Genomic DNA, 19,770 nt, shown 5'->3' on the forward strand with positions numbered 1-19,770 from the left:
GCGACATCTATAGTTAGGCCAAAGAATATATCACAAGAATGAGTAATCCGCGATTTTCCCTGTAACAGTAATATTGTCCATGTGGTAGGGCGCCGCCATAAGTGTGGATGTATCTGGGATGTATACAACTTTTTGTGACGGTTTCACTAATCAAAAGCTGGACCACCAGTAGTATTTTCATGATAAAAAATGTTATCAACTACATGCCAACATCATGTTAAATACTATTTGGATATTTAATTGTTCGTTTTATGCAATTTATTTAGTAAAAACTGCCGTATAAACAGTTTGCTTTATCAACCGGGCGCTACAATAGCGTGACCGGGCGTGTTGGTGTTTACGCGTTTTCACGTAGGATAGTTTAATAATATTCCTATATTTAACTTGTTTCTGGTAAAACAAATAAATGTTAATGACATTTAACATTTTTTCCTATTAATAACATGTATTTTATACTAATTTATATCATAAAAACAATACTTAATTTACCGGGCGTAGAGTAGTACACGGGTAATGGTAAAGAATAGGCCGTGCTGAGTAACGATTCGTTGACTTTTGGTGTTGCTGTGTTAGGCCTTTTTTGTGAACTAACTTAGCATGTTAGTAAATAATTGTCTGTAAAAGTGAATGTACACTAGTTTGTTAATAAATATGTATTATAAAATAGTTTACAATTGCAAAACTATTATCATAATTCTATTTAATGTGACATGTATAATATCTATTAAATCAAGTCTTATTTAGTATGTATACATCCGCCCTTATGAGGGCGGGCATCACTCTCTGGAGCTCTCTGTTAGTGTTACAAATTTTTCATGCAAAAATCGCGGAATACTCATTCTTGTGATATATATTCTTTGGTTAGGCCTATTATCAGGCTACTAGCCCTGCAGCTCTCTCTCCTCCTCTCTCTATCTCGACAATTTTCTACATGATGAAAAATGTCAGTAGTGTAATAGTGCGCATGCGTATACATTTAAAAGGTTTAGGTTTTTCATTTCAAGATTATTTTTCGTATTCTTCATTCTGTTGATATATAATATAATGTATTTATATTCATATAGGCCTAAATCATGAGTAAGTTAGTAACTCACATTCTACACCCATAACTTTGTGGATATCGTGCGAGTAAAACACATCTCCTTATCATATAGATTAACACTACCACCCGGCGTTGAATAAGTCACGGATGACAAAAAAAGAGATGAGAACGTTGACAGAAATAACTGTTTTAAATTGTTGGCCGGGTTTGAGAAGATATCGACTAGAGGTTTACATAGAAGTTCTTAATTGCCTAAAATGATTCACTTGGCCCCAATAAACAATTATTATAGGTTAATTTGGCCTATCTATTGAGTTTTTCAATAAGTTCCATGACCTATCTATTTAAATTACTCATTTCTCGGTGCATTAATTTAACTATACACTAGTAACATGATACTTTAGGCATAATTATTGTGAAAGAAGAAAAAAAAAGTAAAAAAGATTGGTTAGTGTAATGAGTGTAACACAAAATGAGTAGGCCTAGGCCCTAATGAAAAAAACGGATTGGAAAAACGAAGAAACAGGTGATTGTGATATTTTGTAAACGTACGCATAAGATGCGATAAAATAACACACTCTAGAGGAAACGTATCATTAATATTATAAATAAGAGGGGAAATTGTTGTTTTTTTTTTACTTTTATTTAACGAATCTAATAAAATTGGAAACAAACTTAAACTCAATCTTTTAAGGGACAGAAGCTGCTTTCTGAAAAAAAGTTATAGTAATTTGTAATTATAGTAAATTATAGTTTCATTTCTTTGCACGAAAATATTCTGCACATAATTCTTAGGCAAAATCATAGATAATGTGTTTATAATGAAAACATATCCCTCGGTGCCTGCCTTTAGAGCCTACATATTTTCTTGTGTAAGTCTATACAATTAAAGCTCCCCAGAAATTGTTGAAATAAACTGTACTAGGCCTATAACACGAAGCCGAATCTAGCAGATGAGACTACATTCAACAATCCACACCATCCTTCAGTTCCAAATTGTTGTAAGGTTAACATGAGAGCAAATGGTCACAGTGAACTGACGATGACGGAGATATTTCGATTTATACGTTCAAGCTCATTGGTTGTCTTTTCCATAATTGAGAACAATTCGGCTTGTCGACACGTTTTCACACACAAGGGGTAATCGCAAATTGCACTTACACATTCATTATCATGTTAACATTCACAATTTATCGAATATTATTACATACATTTCACAGTTTAGTTGTTCTGAAGGCATGCTGATGCGAACAAAATCCAACTTATACATTATACAATGTAATAATCGTAGTTATTTAATGAATAAATAATAGTTGATAAATTATTGATAATTAGTAACTATACATTGCTATTTATAAAATAATTACAATACTTGTTTTTCTTCGGCAAATCGAGTTTATCAATCGCAAATTGCACTTACACATTCATTATCATGTTAACATTCACAATTTATCGAATATTATTACATACATTTCACAGTTTAGTTGTTCTGAAGGCATGCTGATGCGAACAAAATCCAACTTATACATTATACAATGTAATAATCGTAGTTATTTAATGAATAAATAATAGTTGATAAATTATTGATAATTAGTAACTATACATTGCTATTTATAAAATAATTACAATACTTGTTTTTCTTCGGCAAATCGAGTTTATCAATGATTTAGTATAAACTGAATCTCTTGGTAAATTTGCTAGATCTTCGATTAAACTTCATATCTAATGTTGCTACTTATCGCATGTTTCAGAAATCTGTCTACTAAAAAAGACCAGATTAATAATAACGAGAAATGCTCTTCGAAAAATAAGCCGATATGGATTCTGTTCCCCCAATGGTAGTTATGCAGCCCCTCAGCAGATTTCACAGGGGTGGGGAAGAACACTCTCTACGTAAATTATTAGGGCCTATAGTTATATTTCGACTGTACAGATACATACAGGTCATGAAACATCATCAAGTTCATTTAATTGTCCAATATTGTTTCTGATGCCAGTGGATGTCAATCATTTGCGTTCATTCTGCCAGAATCCTAATAAACATTTCTGCATTCCTTTTGTTAAAGATGTATTGTCCCCCAAAAACATGAAAAATGAAGATCAATTAAATCAGACTTTGAATATGTTATTTTGTAGTTTTAATAAAGTTAATCCTTTCCATAGGAAAAAAAAACGAAAAAAAAAATGTTTTCACTTGTAAAATGACAAAATAAATGGTTACATTCAACCAAAAATCCATTGGCTGGCAGCCAATTTGATCATTTTTTGCTTTAAATTACATTTTTTCAGGTAAATACATTTTTTTTTCGATCCAATTTTTGGTAAAAAAAGTAGATAACTATTATGTTACATTAAAATGGAATATTCAACAAAAATTGTTAAGAATTATTTTTTCAGGGGGACAATACATCTTGAATCAAAACAATTTCTCATTTTGAATAAATTCTGTGTTTTATTGGCTCTTACCTGACGTCCGGTTTGCAAGTTTTAGAGAAGTCTTAATATTCTTATTTATACAAAAAGAAACAAACTTACTCAACGTACAGAGTTGCGAACACAAGTGATTAGGCGCGCAATGTCTAACGACGACTAGCGTTAAAAAAGATTATTTAAACAAACACCAATAAACAATCGAAGGTCAAGCATATTTTATTGATCAAATTATTATCACATAAAGCAAAAATAAAGCGACAAAGTCACATTCATAATAACTACTTCGTGTCTTCAACAAAACAATACACTTTAACTCTGTACAAACATATCTTAGACATACAATAATATTTATAACTCTTTGTTGGGACGATGGATTAACCATTCTGTTTTCAGTCATGTTAAAACGCTTGTATCTCTTTCATGGATATATTAAACATTACACATAATGTTTTTCGACAAAAAAAACTTGGAAAATATTAATTTCAGAATATGATTTAGGTTTCATTTGAAAATAGCACGGATGGTTAATGTTGTCATTCGATACTCCTTCGAGATCATACATCATTTTATTTTTATCCTCTAAACTTAACAATTGCACAAATTAATTCACTTCCATCCCTTCAAAGAATATTCAACCTTGAATATTTATATTGTTAAAAATTTGATATTATTCAAAACATTCTTCCAAATCCGATATGATATTTATCAAACAATAATTTGTTAATTTCAATTCATTAATATTTACACAAATCCTAAATTGTGATAGTCCAGTGCGCAACTCTGCTCACCTCGAGACTCGACAGTTCAAACGTTTACCAATATTGACAACCATAAAAGATGATCTTAAAGGTGGTTTGTTGTGGAAAATCTAAAAATTAAAATAAAGAAAACTTGAGGTGTGATGAATCAACTACAAAATATGGTGACTTGATGACAGGACAACTTGGTAGGCTGTAAGACAATTTCAAAAACGATGATTATTTGAGTTATCTATCAACGTTAGTTACAATTACGCCTATGATCAAATATTTCTAAACCGTTTCTCCAATTAAAGACCACTCAAATTAAATACCCTCCAATTAAAGACCAATGTACCGCGACCCCGTATGGTCGTCTATATTCCCACCTAACTAATTAGACAGCAAAGATCACGATTTGGGTGGGCCCAACTGAAAATCAAACTTTCCCTTCAGTTAAGAATTACTTTTAAAAACAAACATTGATGTATTTTCGGAGAGATAAACCATTGAAAATTTGAAGAAAATCAGAAAAATACTGCAGTTATTGAAACAGACAATCCTAATTAAGGTAGGGAGCAAGATAGCCATTCTGATAGTTAATTTCCCTCTAAATAGGGTATTTGTAGGACTGATTCCAGTGCCGGTTTTTAGTTGGAGGGATTCTAATTAGAAACCAAAGCTACAGAGATCACTAAAACCTACGACCCAAAAAAGTGGTCTTTAATTGGAGAAGACCTAAATTGTGTATTCAATGTTTGTATCCATATGTACCTTTTTTGCTCCTAAAATATGTTAAAATTACCTTAAAACTTTAAAACCAATCGTCATCTTCTCGTTTAGGAAGGCTGAAAGAAATTTTTAAACACAAGTCAGTTAGATTCAGTTAGATATGAGAATTTAAAACCATAAACTTTTAACATCATCATTATTTTAAATCATATTAACGTTACTGTCATACGTCATCGACGTCAGTTACAGACATCTACTGTAGATGATTGGTCAAAAGTTATGTATTGGTAAAAAGTTAAACATGTCAGTAATGAAACAAACGTATTAGTTTCTCTATATGGAGTAATATATTTCAACGCCTTAGTATTATTATTATCTTAAAACGAGATTGATTATGTATACTTTAGGTTTATTGCATTAACAATTATGTAATACTGCTTTGATATGAATGAAAATATATTCAACGATAACGTCTTTGCAACGTGTTAATCGTCAGTGTTTTACACAGGGGATAACCGGCCAACGCCTTGAATTATCTGAACGATTGGATGAATATGCAGATACAGGTTTAGTCAGATCATGGATTCTTTAGGTACTAATGTCATGATGTGTACGGCTGCGATGAGTCTTTTCCCAGCGTACACCAATATATATTACCATGTATAGGCCTAAATTAAAGATATATTGTTCCTCTGGAATTTTTGTTTTTTTGTTTAATTAAATGTCTAATTTTATTAATCTAATGAATCTATTTTCTTGTATGATTTTGAGGGGACAATACATCTTTAATAATTTACATACTCATTTTCCCATTCGCCTGAATCTGTCATAAATGTTCGTCTGTAGAGTCTGTTTAGGAAAGCGGCTCTAGCCTGCATTGGGTCAGCTGATCGCCCATAATTCCTGTTTCTGTGTTTTTGGTAGAAATTGCCAGCTTCGCATACATATAAACACAGTGTTGTTACCAAAATGACTGCTAGGATTTTATTCATCTTGATCTAAAAAATAAAAGAAAAATACATGAAGTTAATTGATGAGCTTTGGACCTTACCACGTTGAAACACCGGTTCTCGTCAGATAAACGAAGTTAAGCAACGTTGGGCACGGGTTAAGCTTGGATGGGAGACCATCTGGGAATACCGAGTGCTGTATATGGAGCTGGGGTCCCATTAGGCATTTGGAATCAGCACTGCTGACTCTTACGGCAGCCCCTACGTCTAGTATCTGCCTGACGTATTGGCATATACCTCTCCTCTGGTTAAGGTGGACACTGCACGAGAGAAGCCCTTTGTCAATGATAGGACCAGCCAAAGGTGCTTTAAACAGTCCTCGTTTAATCATCATTCAGCAGATGAATGTAAGACTAATTGACATGAAGTCGACCATATATAAATGGGCAGGGAAGGAGTACTAGTCAAAATAACAGTTTACCACTTGTTTATAATACAGAAGCTTACTGTACAAACGTTGTGAAGCATGTTTATTGCAATATGAAATCAATTATAATCGTTGTTAGTTTTCTATGAATCTGTCAGTCGGTCGGTCTATGATTCCCAACAAGGTAGTAATTATATTCAGTCTGCTGAGTTTTATGCGCGCATGTCCATGAATTGTTAACATTAAATCGATACTATTAAAGTGGGCAATAAATGTATACAAAAGAGACAATTTGCCCATTGAAACATCTCTCATGTTGGTACTAAATATAAATTTAATAGCAATCATAAAATGCATAGATGAAGAATATAAAAAAATACAGCGCCCCCTGTCTTCTCGTAAGTATCTATCCGAGATCCCCCTTGGCCCTCCGCCCCGATTCCTTTCCCAGAATCTTCGGATTAATCCAACCCTGAATTGTGACAAGAATAAATTATATTGTAAAAGATTGTAACTAAAATTAAACAAGCGTAACAGAACGCATTTATATTTTTAACTCAATAAGAAAATTAATTCTCGAAAATAAAACGATGTAATTAATACTTTTTGATTGATATCGATTTAGAAAATGCATGTTCAATTTCAGTTTCAGAGACAGTATTATGTAAATTAAAGACAATTAGGATAAAATACTATGATGTTTGATTTGATAAATAACGATTTGATTTTTAATTCTCGAGGTCAACAAATGCTACACTATTATCAACGGAATTAGATATGATAATATAGAGGATTTCATGTAAACGAATTTGATGAAAATACATTTTGTTGATGAAACCAGAGTTGATTACTAGCTGTATTATTATGGTTATGGGAGTGTGTTTCCATACGTTTTTGATTCAAAAATGACCAGGGGTAGCCAATACTGTGCAGCGCACATTGAGACCTTTGTTACGCGCTATATAAGATTGAACTATTATTAATATTTATGCGAGTTACTTATCAATGACTAGACGGTACAATGTGTTTCATAGTCTTTAAAAATAAATGACACCACGTCATAATTACTATCATATAAATATCATCATCTACATGGAATTACATAACAGTTATCGTTTATAGGATACTCCTTAATCTATGATGATAGCAACGTTTTGGAGTAACATTCCGTAACAAACATCTGCGCATGCCTCAGACAGATCTGTGATACACGACTACACTTACTAAAATGTAAAATCAGGGTAGTAAAATCGAATATATGTACAGTATTTTTATTACAAAATGATCATCTCGTTTACTAACAATTACAAACTTGTGTAATGTCAGTTAACTGACATTTAAGTGTATCCCCAAAACAAATACATAAATATTGAATGTTAACGAAGATGTCCTGTTATTCTGTGTGGAATATAGGCTATGTAGAGTATATAAATACATTATTATGCAATAAACAAATACACTTGAGGGGCATCACATATATACTCCTATTAAAGGACTTTTAAAGTATACCTACACACGTTTCGGTCAATATCTTTTGACCGTCTTGGCCATAATGAGTGTAGGCCTACATAAGTTGCATTCAAATAAAAATTGACTGACGTCATACACGCCTATGTCCATCTATAAAATAACCTAAGCCTGAATTTCAATTTCGCTATATTTCACTCTTAATTCTGAAATCGTTAAAATGGGTACCGTTTTAGGCCTACTGTATTGTTTACATACTCCTGGATTCCAAGCGCCGAAATGCATAGCCGGATTCGTATATCCATCTAAAGCTCGGTCTACACTATCAAACGTTATGCGACGACAAAAGAAAATATGATGTTCTCATATAATTATTGTAGTGATGAAATGCTTAAATGTAGTAGCGATATGACATCATTATGTCCATATATGGGCACATCACATTTATTTGTCACATAAAGTTTGATAGTGTAGACAGAGCTAAACTCCAACAAAATTACATAAACTTATCATTATTGTTATATATGTATGCAAGTCGTAAGTATAGGTGAAACGTGTCGGCCAATTGACAATATTCTTTAGCGTAATGGGGTTTGTATCCAATCCCCACATTCAAACACAGTTGATTTGCGTCATACAATTTCTCATGTCCTATCATAATTATTTCACATCTCTGGGCCATGAAAGAGTCGCAAAGCGTTTGAGCTTTTATCTTATTTTGACCGTGTATACACCTGAACGTGCGTCACACAGAACTTACCCGGCGTAATTTTTATTTAGTTAAGAATGGTAAATCATGCGTGTGATACTTTGAAATAATTAATTAAGAAATTGCCTAATATACGTTGAGTTAACGGTACTGTAATACGGCAGTTACTTAAATACGGAATTGGATCAATTCGAACCTGTTTTAGTGTTATGTTGATGACTGTAGGTAGGTCTATTGATTATCACCCGTTAATGTACAAAAAGTGTAGACATCGAGCCTCATTTCAATATGATAATTCATTACCAATGTAAATAAAAGTTGAATGTTAATATTAATAAGAATTTTATACGGTCATTTCTAAGTGGATTGCTTAGGCTGATACAATACAAAATATTAATTATGTATATAGCAGCTATGGCATATAACAAGCTGAAGTCGTCGCTAGAACACAAAACGATGTCTATAGACGTGAAATCCCGTTTGTTTGACGCATACATAGCAAGTATTTTCTTATATAACAGTGAACTCTGGGTACTAAACAAAAAATTGCAAGAGAGCATAGATATTATATCACAAGAAAATGTTGCGAAAGATGATAGATATTAAATTAACAGATAGTGTGTGTAACACGAAAATATACGAGATAACAAAACAAGACGAATGGAGTAAAAGAATTAAACGAAGGAGACTAAAATGGTATGGACACATAATTAGATTACCGGATGATACCCCAATCAAACAAACAATGAAGGAAACTAACAGGAAAGTAAAACGACCCGTAGGAAGACCAAGAAATAACTGGATGAATCAAATAAAGAAAGACTTACAAGGACTAGTAGACACTAACACAAAAACAAACCATCCTGCTATAAACAGAAAAAAATGGAAACAAATTGTGGAAATCGTAATGTCGAAATACGGAAAACGTTAACAATAATAATAGGCCTATAATATATAAAACGACAACGGATAGGCATATAGAAAAAAAATAGCAATTTATAGTTCACTCAAAAAGAATGGAGAGATGTTGTGATGTTTCCAGGGCAGCCCAGTAAAGGACGTATGGATGATTTCTCAGCGATCCGGCTGTAAACACAGAATAGGCCTACGAAGTTAAATAATCCTCAGATGGCCAGGCCTATAAACTTAATAGGATGTGTATTCTCCCATCAGAATTGGATAGATATTACAGAAAAGAAATGATACGGCTAAATAAAAAAGAAGACGAAAACATATATTGGACAATGAATGAATGCATTTATTTCTAAAATGTGTAAGTGGGTAAAGAAAAAATAATATATAAAAGTGAGACGTTAATTCAACTGGAGAGGGTAAAACGAAACCGGGTTTGATAATCTGAATGCATTAATTAATTATGCATGTGTATGAGTTATCATATTCAAAATAAGGTAAGCCTATGTCCATGGCAGTATATTTTCAATAACATTAAAGACGTAATGTGATCTGACACACATTGTTATATATTAACTATTAAAAAAACCTGAGTAATCATCATTTAATGAATTAATAGCAATTGGTAACTGTTGCTAATTAAATAGACACTGATGGCCATTACTAAGACAGAGGTGAATATAAAACAGCATAAGTATAAATATACGATGTGAATGGACAAGAGACAACATGCAATTTCAAATAAGTATTCATCAATGTTTTATGATTATAACATTTACACTTGTTTCGTTCAATCCGATGTGCCCATATATGGACATGATCACTAACATATTTGGACAATTATCATTACGATATTTAGGCGCATCACAGCAAATCACATTTGTTTTAAATTTTTCTAGTTTGATAGTGTAGACAGAGCGTTAGAACCGGGCCTGTTTAAACTGAGATAACGTCGTATGTTTAGCGGTTTGCTCGAGAAATTTATCCCAGAATTACGTAAACAAACATTAAGCTGTAGGCCTATTCAAAAACTAAAAAGTTATCCAATACTGTATACATAGACAGCGGTGTATCATAATCATAACAATATCAGAGACATTAATTTAATAAATTAAGGCTTAACTGCTTTCCATTCGATATTTTGTCAAAAAGATTAGAATATTTAAACCAGAAAATCGTTTAGGCCTATGCTTTGGATACAAGTATAATTAATTATGCAGCAAGAGATAAAATTCGTACAAAATGCGAGTATCTAATAACATGTGTCTATTAACATTAATTTACAGTTTGTATTACAACATATCAATTTCTGTTATTTTCATCTTCATTGAATGTTCTGGTCTATAAAAACGCTAACAAAAATGTTCCTTAGGCCTACACCTTTCTTTAAAACAATTATTATAACATTCTCAAACGAAATTTAAAATCAGTTTCTGAAATTATCACGGTAGAAATAAAATATTATCATCGTTAATTTTTGTTAAATTTTCCATTACTGTAGGCCCACGCCCAAATTTCAATTATAATTTCTGCTGCCTATACCCGATTTTGATAAAGAATAAATTAAATTTATAAATCCATCTTTTCATATAAAAAACAACAAAATAATTCCACTTATATAATATTCAATACACAATAATAGAACAGTATTTTAATAGAATATAAACGGAAGTATCCATTCGCAACTTTTTACCAACAAAAGGCAAAATTAAACACAACACTAATACTGTATACAACAACAAATAAAACTATGTAGGCCTACGTAAAATAATTAACATTAAAAATTATCAAATAACTTACTGCTTGAATGTGAAATTTCCGTTGATATTTGCACCGACTTGCTGATCACCTTTGAGGTTCAAGTTCTAAGTCAAGGTACATTTATATGAGCATGCTAATGAATATTCATATATTCTAAACGTTCTAATTCTTTATTGGTAGAAAGTGGACGATTCCACAGTAAAAATATTAACCAATCAAAATCAGGTATATGTACAGAATTGTACAAGAGTGGATGCTTATCGCGTTTAACTTTACATTGTATCCGTGCCTTGTATGTCAGATGCTGTTGCAAAATTTAACACCGATTTATCATCATTACCATTTTAATGTTTAGAGATAAAGTTTCACATATTTTAATTGACATTGCATCAAGTACTTTCCATTCGTAGTTTGAAGACGTTATATAAATCAATAAAAACAATAACGTTGTAATCGAACGAGAATAAAAATGAGCATCGAAGTTATTATTTATTCCAGTCACATGATTATCTGGAAAAAAAGTATATTTATGGATATTCAGTTTTGCATAATAGTACTCTAGGGTGGCTGTGACCAAATTAATTAATCAACAACATTTCGGATATAATATATTTATGATATCAATATTTCCATAGAATGATCCGTGATATTTTGTTTATACTCTCTGAATTCATTAATAGTGGCTAGTGGAAGTATGGTACAATATGTATTTTGCTTTTTCTTTTAGTAAATTACTTAAAATCTTTATATGAGACATTATAACAGTCACATAATTTGCAAAATAAGCCTCTCAAAATAAAATAATCACAGTGAAAGGAGGAATTTCAATGGCAGTCGAGACTAGCACTCTTGGATACAGATGATGAAAGCTATACGACAAACTACATTAAGTCAAATTCTGACCTACATTTATACAACATTTTCATATATAGCATGAAATGTTAAAATTAGAAAACACCGAAAATTAATTTGCGTTCAATCATACACAATTACTTATATGGGTACAAAAATCTATCAAACGACATATTATAAGTGAAACAATTGATTTATACCTTCACATAAACCGATTGTTATGAGCTAAGACATAGGCATAAATGACAAACAATTATTCCTAGTGCTATCAATGAAATAAAAAGATTTTCAATTAGTGATATCTTTCGTCTGGTAATTATATGTGATTTGATAGCTTCGTATTTCTTATTTTGGACAATTTATTATATTCAAAAATAAGCCTATGTCCATGGCAGTATATTTTCAATAACATTAAAGACGTAATGTGATCTGACACACTTTTTTATATATTAATTATTAAAAAAAAAGATTAATCATCATTTAATGAATTAATAGCATATTGGTAACTGTTGCTAATTAAATAGACACTGATGGCGATTACTAAGACAGAGGTGAATATAAAACAGCATTTAGAAATATAAATATACAATGTGAATGGACAAGAGACAACATGCAATTTCAAATAAGTATTCATCAATGTTATAATTTGAGCTAGCATTCACACTTGTTTCGTTCAATTTGTTATATGATTTTCCATTATTCATTATTTATAGCACGGCACCGTGAAACGGAACAAGTGTGAACGTAGTCTTAAGCTCTGTCTACACTATCAAACCTAATGTGACATAAAACAAATCCGATGTGCCCATATATGAACATGATGTCATATCACTAACATAGTTGGGCATATCATTACCATATTATTTGGGCACATCACACTGTTTTTGTCAAAACTAGTTTGATAGTGCATGTAGACGGGGCTTTAGAACCGGGGCTGTTCAAACTGAGATTAAGAGCTTAACTGCTTTCAATTCGATTCGATTTTGTCAAAAAGATTGAAATATTAATCGTTTAGGCCTACGTTTTGGATAAGTATAATTAATTAAACAGTAAGAGATAACATTATTCGTACATAATGTCAGTATCAAATAATCCAATACTGTATTCGTAGACATATATTCATTTAATGAATTAAGGCTTAACTCCTTTCAATTCTATATTTTGTGAAAAAGATTAAAATATTAATCGTTTAGGCCTATGCTTTGGATAAGTATAATTAATTATGCAGTAAGAGATAATACAGAATTGGGTTGGAAACACAATTCTATTTTGAGAACGGAGAGGGCGGGTTTTCGACCTCTTTAATCAAGCTCTGTTGATACGATCACAGTAAGTTGAAGAAAATTTTTCTTATTTTTCCATCACCGATTTCCATCCTAACACGATAACATTTTTACAAGTAAGTTTTCTAACAATCCGGCTCCTTATGCGACGCAACCAGTTACTCATAATTTCCACGACTACAAATACAGCCCTTTCCGTTATGGAAAGTCTACCTATGTACTGTATGTGTGGTAACGTGAGTGTATTTTAGGGTGTGTCCATGCTACTGGTGTGATTTCGTACATAATGTCAGTATCAAATATCTATCAACATTAATTTACAGTTTGAATTACGACAACATATCATAATTTGTAATCTTTAATGAATGTTCTCGTCTATAGAAACATTACAAAAATGTTGTTTATACCTGGCTCTAAAACAATTGTTATTGTTACAACATAATACTTCTCTTTTAAGGAAATCTAAAATAAGTATAGCCTACTCACGGAGAAATAAGCTATGGTATGTTGAATTATTAGGTTTTTTTTATTTAAACAAATATGAAATATTATTCTTAATTTATAAATTGATGAATTTAAAAAGTAAATTTTAAAAGGCGAAAGATATTATGAAATTTAAATAGCGCCATTCATATTCGACTGGGATAGGCCTACAGTTATATAGTTTATAGATTTTTTAATTAAAAAAATATGCATATTAAAATCATTACAAACTGCCACATAATCTTGCTGATACAGTGTTACGACTAAAATTCAATAATATTGTACTGTATTACGTAATATTGTTATGAAATAACAGTTTCAGAATTATATTATGTGTAGGCCTACTATGTGTGCATTGGGTGTGTTGGTTGTTTAAAATATAAAGAATAGACATTATAATAGGAAAATACGAAATGGTATTAAGTTATGAATGTCTAATTCAGTTACAATTCAATTTACACTGTGTTTATTCGGACACTTCAAATTTGTGGCAATCAATCTAAGAACGTATTAACTGTCAATGATAATTTCAATTATGTTAGAACATAGAATCGCAGAGTGGTTTTCAATCAAGGCATTATACACTCGCATTATGCTATACAAGAGCTTCTGCTGGTTTTGGAAAATCACCCATTTACCAATTCACTCGTGTATAAAACTTAAATTTACCAAAATGCATTGAGATTGTTTGTCAAGCGTCGCAGTTAGAGTACAGTAACGCAAACCGTGTGAATCCACCACCACACGAATAAAGCCTTTATGGCACAACGTTTGTAAGCACCGAGCAGTATGATACAATCGTTTTTATGTGAAACACAATGCTTTTTTTTCAAGTGTCACCCCTGGGAGAAAGCGGATTCCTACGTCTACGAGGAACGAGCGGACACTCAGCCTTTAAATAAACAATTTCCAGTTCTCCACGACGCCTTCCGATCCTCGACATTCAATGATCCAATACTCATCGATATTTACTATTATTCTTTTTTGCTTATGATCTCTATTTGAACTAACTTAATTTGTATGCAAATTCTGCAGCGATTTATGATCTTTCAACAAGAGTACAATTACAAATTCAAATTTGTAATTTTATTGCGGATATTTTCATTGAACTGAAGCACTCATGTAATGTTTACAGACGTCTTAGTATACGTAACACATGCAATTTGATATCATTTCGTTTATACGCGTTATTGAAAACGCAATTCCAAAATCGACCGATTGAGAACAAAATCTACGATAGTACGGGTTTGCCCTCTGAGGCAAATATGATACTTACTGTTATAATCCATATCTTAATCTTAACACTAAATCTGGCAACCTCATCATATCAAGGGTGACTGTTGCCAGAATTGTGTGTCGTCAGATTTTTGCCACCATCGATGACTTAGCAAAAATGGATAGTCTAAGGTTAATGAGTTGAGGATGATTCGTTTCAAACCATAACGATTGCAGTTTTGCAAAGATAAGCGGTTAAATGGCGTTCACAGTTGTTTGTGTGTTTAACCGTTATTCTCAGGTTAACCGGTTAATAAATTGGTATCATTTTTGCTGGCAAGAAACATAGATCCAGAATGGGATTGGAAGGGGTCGGAGCGCCAAAAAATTGATTTACAGTGACATTTTAAAATCCTGGACGCCACTGAGAAGTTAGTTAGTTAAATTATTAACCGGTTATTTGTTCGCAGCATTAAACGAGTTCTGGATCAACTTCTATTATTCCTGTAATGGCTAAGAAAACAATTTGCGTTTTATTTCTTATGTTTACAGTGCTACTGAACGTAGACACTAATTAAAAACAAATACTTATAAGTAACCTCTTGACAACTAAGGCGTCGAGTAATCTACTAAAAGATAGATGGTTATTGAATTTCACCTGAAACCTACAGCTAGCACGTATATCGGAATACATTAATTTTATACACCTTCACATCATGGAGGAAAACATAAACATTTTTCCTCCATGTTTTCCCAATTCTGTGGCTAGAATTGAGTTTAACTCTGTAAAATAAATAAAATAGTAGTCAGGCCTAATATTCTGTATCTAAATGTCTCCACTATCATAGGAACATTGGTAATACAGCATCACATGTATTTCACAAGTATCATACGACCGTAACTAACCCTTAACGTTCCATGATACAGGTACCACATGTGATACACATGAGATGCTGTATTAACAATATTCCTATGATAATGGGCAATTGTGGTCAATGACTTTGAGAATAAACATAATTTGTTAAAGGCCTAACAAGACATACAGAGCGAATTATTCGCCCACTATTGACGTTTTCTAGTATAATCTACCGACTTTCAATTGTATTTGTTTAAATATTCGTTATTTACTTATCAAATTAAAATATCAAATAGGGCTAAATCCACACTTTACCGATAACCTAGCTGTGTTATAAAAACATCATCTACACATTAACCCAATCACATTGCAATTTATTTTGCGACTAAATTTTAACGTAAGATTAAGATATCAACGGATTGAGTTTTATGCAAACAGAGACGTTTACTCATCTTCAACAGTCAACAAAACGTCTTCTAAATTAATAGCAATATTAATGAGAGTATTATATTCACTATCACGGTATTGCTTTTGTTATCGTACGAATTTTGGAGACAATTTTATATGTAGGCTTATTATAATAATAATAATAATTGTATTCATCATCTTCTACATTCTAAAATGTGTTTTGAATAAATATTAATATCATCATATAATATCGTACCAAACAAAACACGAGTTGAATGCTTCTTGGTATCAATGACAAATTATAGGCCAATTATGAATAATTTTAAATTCTATTTCATTGCAATTCCATTTCAAGATGAGTAGCTTTGCTGCTTGGTTCACTTCGCAGAATATTACGTCAATTCATTGCGTTGATTCATTGCGTTATAATTAGGCCTATTACTATTTTGTTTCAATTTTTCTATCTTGTCATAAATGAAGAAATGGTAATGGTTTGTGGAGCATTGGTTCTGAAAATATCGTACGATTTCAGGGAAAAAACGGCTTCTTGATCCATCGCTCCGAATTCGGAGTCCGAATCAATTACGGATTTAAATCGTATGAACGATCCTATGATTTACCACTGAACCCATTTTCCACGATATTTTTCACAGGGCGCCGGACCGAACCCGGGCGCCATGTGAAAGCCGTCTGTAGGCTGCAGGTGAAATGTTACAATACAGAGATTTTTATCATCAACTCATTAAGTTTAGATTTAAAACAAATCAGATCTGTGCAATAGGAAACATGTTAAACGAACCGTAAAGACTAAACCTATTATTCCTTATATACACCATTTTCTCAAATTGAAAATTAATTCTTTATTATGCCTTACCTATATGCGTATGCTGCGTACCCGCGCACTATCAACATATTGCATGTCCACATTAAAAGCTTAGAAGAATGCATTTCCACAAAACTCATTTATTATAATATTAATACAATCTTCTAGATTGTTGATAAGTCTCTCAATTTCAGCGGTTATTCACCTTGAAAGACGATTTATCAATATTATACAAAATATCAGTTATCAATTATATTGCAATCCACTTAAATCGATGGCCACAGATAAACAAATAAGAACATACTGTACACTTGAACATACCTTTCACGAGACACCCCTATTAGGGGGACACTTTCCCGTGAAGTAAATAGAGGGTATATGGGACATCTTGTTGGGTCCTGCAGATTTCCGCTTAATATGGGTTATTGTACTTACTGTATAAGCCTTTTTAAATGTAGTTATTCTTTTGAATAATAAAACCGAACCTAAATCAAACGACGCATATGTTTAAAGAATCACATAGGGCTTCGTTCAGATCTGCTAATTGATTTACTAGTGTTCTTTTCACGTTATTATATTTAAATCATCAGGCTATACGAAAAAAAAAATGAATCGAATAATATATGTCACTATGTAGTAACAGTGCATTTACTTTACTTTAATAATGTAGGTCTGTAATATTATATGTTGATCATTTTACATTGATAAAATTCATCTATCTTAAATTGATTAATTGCAACAAGTATAATATCAGTGTCATGTCGCAATTAAATTATAGTGACATGGGATACAATGTTATTATGGAGGGAGCACATCGGAGTACATTTCGACTCATCGGTCTTCAGCGTTTGGTCCGTTTGCATAGCGATCTTTCGTCGTTTCCGGACCGATAGACGAGAACGTTATATCGACCAGTACCGTCCCGACAATGAACGGAGGTATTATACTGGGCACCTGCACAATTCAAGATCGTTTTGTGCCGGTTTAAATAGCGGCCCTTCGTCGTTTTAGGACCGATAGACGAAACGTTATATCGAACAATACTGTCCCGAAAAATGAACGAAACAGTAAGTATTATCTGGGTCTAACTCATGCCTGACACAATTCAAGATCGTTCTGTGCCGGTTTAAATAGCGGCCCTTCGTCGTTTTAGGACCGATAGACGAAACGTTATATCGAACAATACTGTCCCGAAAAATGAACGAAACAGTACCGGTAAGTATTATCTGGGCCTAACACATGCCTAACACAACTCAGGATCGTTTTGTGCCGGTTTAAATAGGGGCCTTTCGTCGTTTCAGGACCGATAGACGAGAACGTTATATCGACTAATACCGCCCCGATAATGAATGAACAGTATGTATTATACTAGGTCTAACACATGCGTAGACTAATCGTTTGTATAAACTCAATTTTCTTTTGTCGAGCAATAGTTCAAAATATCCTTACGAGTCAGTTTGTTTGTATATTTATTAGCCACATATGGTATATGTTTTACATATACCTCTTTCCAAGATTTTATTAAAATTAGATGGTAGTTTAAATATCTATGTATTATATAACCTGATATAGTATTATGACGTGTTCCTGAATCGATTTGTTATAACGGTGGCCTGACACAATTAATCCGAATGATTATAATTATTTCAAGCGGGGAGTCACGCACAAGTAGTGACGAACTCAATCAATTATTACATATATTAATTGGTATAGCATTTTGACGACGTGTAACCAATAATTGTAGTTGTATAATGATGCAGGTTCTGTGACGATAATCTGTATCATTATCACCTACCTACAGAAATAATTTATACTCGTTTGTATCAATTTAACAGTGAACTCATTATATAAATGTAACTGAACATTGGTTTACCTTAACGCGATGTTGGGGTTCTGGTGTTGTAGATGTAGGCAGAGAGGTAGCCATGTCTTTTTGTCTCAATGAATACCATGTTTACCCGATACATGATCGGTATCGTGTCCAGCGACAATAAAAAGTCAGCAGTATCACCTCTTCAGACAGCAACCTTTGTCACATACTGTAGAGTCTGTTAAATGTTTAACGGATGCTTTAACAGATACTGTATATGTTATTCGTCTTTAATGATGCATTGGTATACTCCTAAGATAATTGAAAATTTTAATTCATCATTTTAATAATAAATAAATATAGAGTATTTATAATAATTAAAAATTCAATAATGCTTCAATGGTATCGACTCATCACTATGGAAGTTGTAAACCAACTATAATGCACGTTTCTAAACAGAGTTGCGCCCAAAGGGATTCAACTACGCGAAAAATAAACTAAATAATAATCTGAAAAGCGAAATCTAAACATAGGATTTATAATCTATATTTTAATAAAGGAAAGTAAACCAACCTTCACCACTCGCAACAAGGACTTATTCATTAAAGGTGTATCACATTTAATAAGTGCATTCAGTATTCATATAAAATACATATTTTCCCGATGGATAATTCATATTTATCAGTACATTTTTCAGGCAAACTGGTACAAAAGTAGCAAGATAGAGCAAGAATAAGTATCTACCATTTCTAGACTAACCGAGTCCAATACCGTACTTATGGGATCAACTAAATATTAGTACATATTAATAGTATGCTTAATTGTGTTGTATCGGGGTTTTTTGCCTAATTGTAAGCCTTAGTGTTACAA

General features: G+C 32.3%; 1 long non-coding RNA gene across 1 annotated transcript; it reads right to left on the minus strand.

Annotated features, from left to right (window-relative positions):
• Positions 1-3,675: 3,675 nt before the first annotated feature.
• Positions 3,676-11,278, minus strand: LOC140039732 (uncharacterized). The gene is made up of 4 exons (XR_011842570.1): positions 11,210-11,278; positions 5,746-5,942; positions 5,018-5,060; positions 3,676-4,426 (listed from the first exon to the last, which is right to left on the minus strand). It is a non-coding gene; the product is annotated as an uncharacterized lncRNA (long non-coding RNA).
• Positions 11,279-19,770: the final 8,492 nt, after the last annotated feature.

This window comes from Antedon mediterranea, chromosome 2 (genome assembly GCF_964355755.1).
Source record: "Antedon mediterranea chromosome 2, ecAntMedi1.1, whole genome shotgun sequence".
Taxonomy (NCBI): Eukaryota; Metazoa; Echinodermata; class Crinoidea; order Comatulida; family Antedonidae; genus Antedon; species Antedon mediterranea.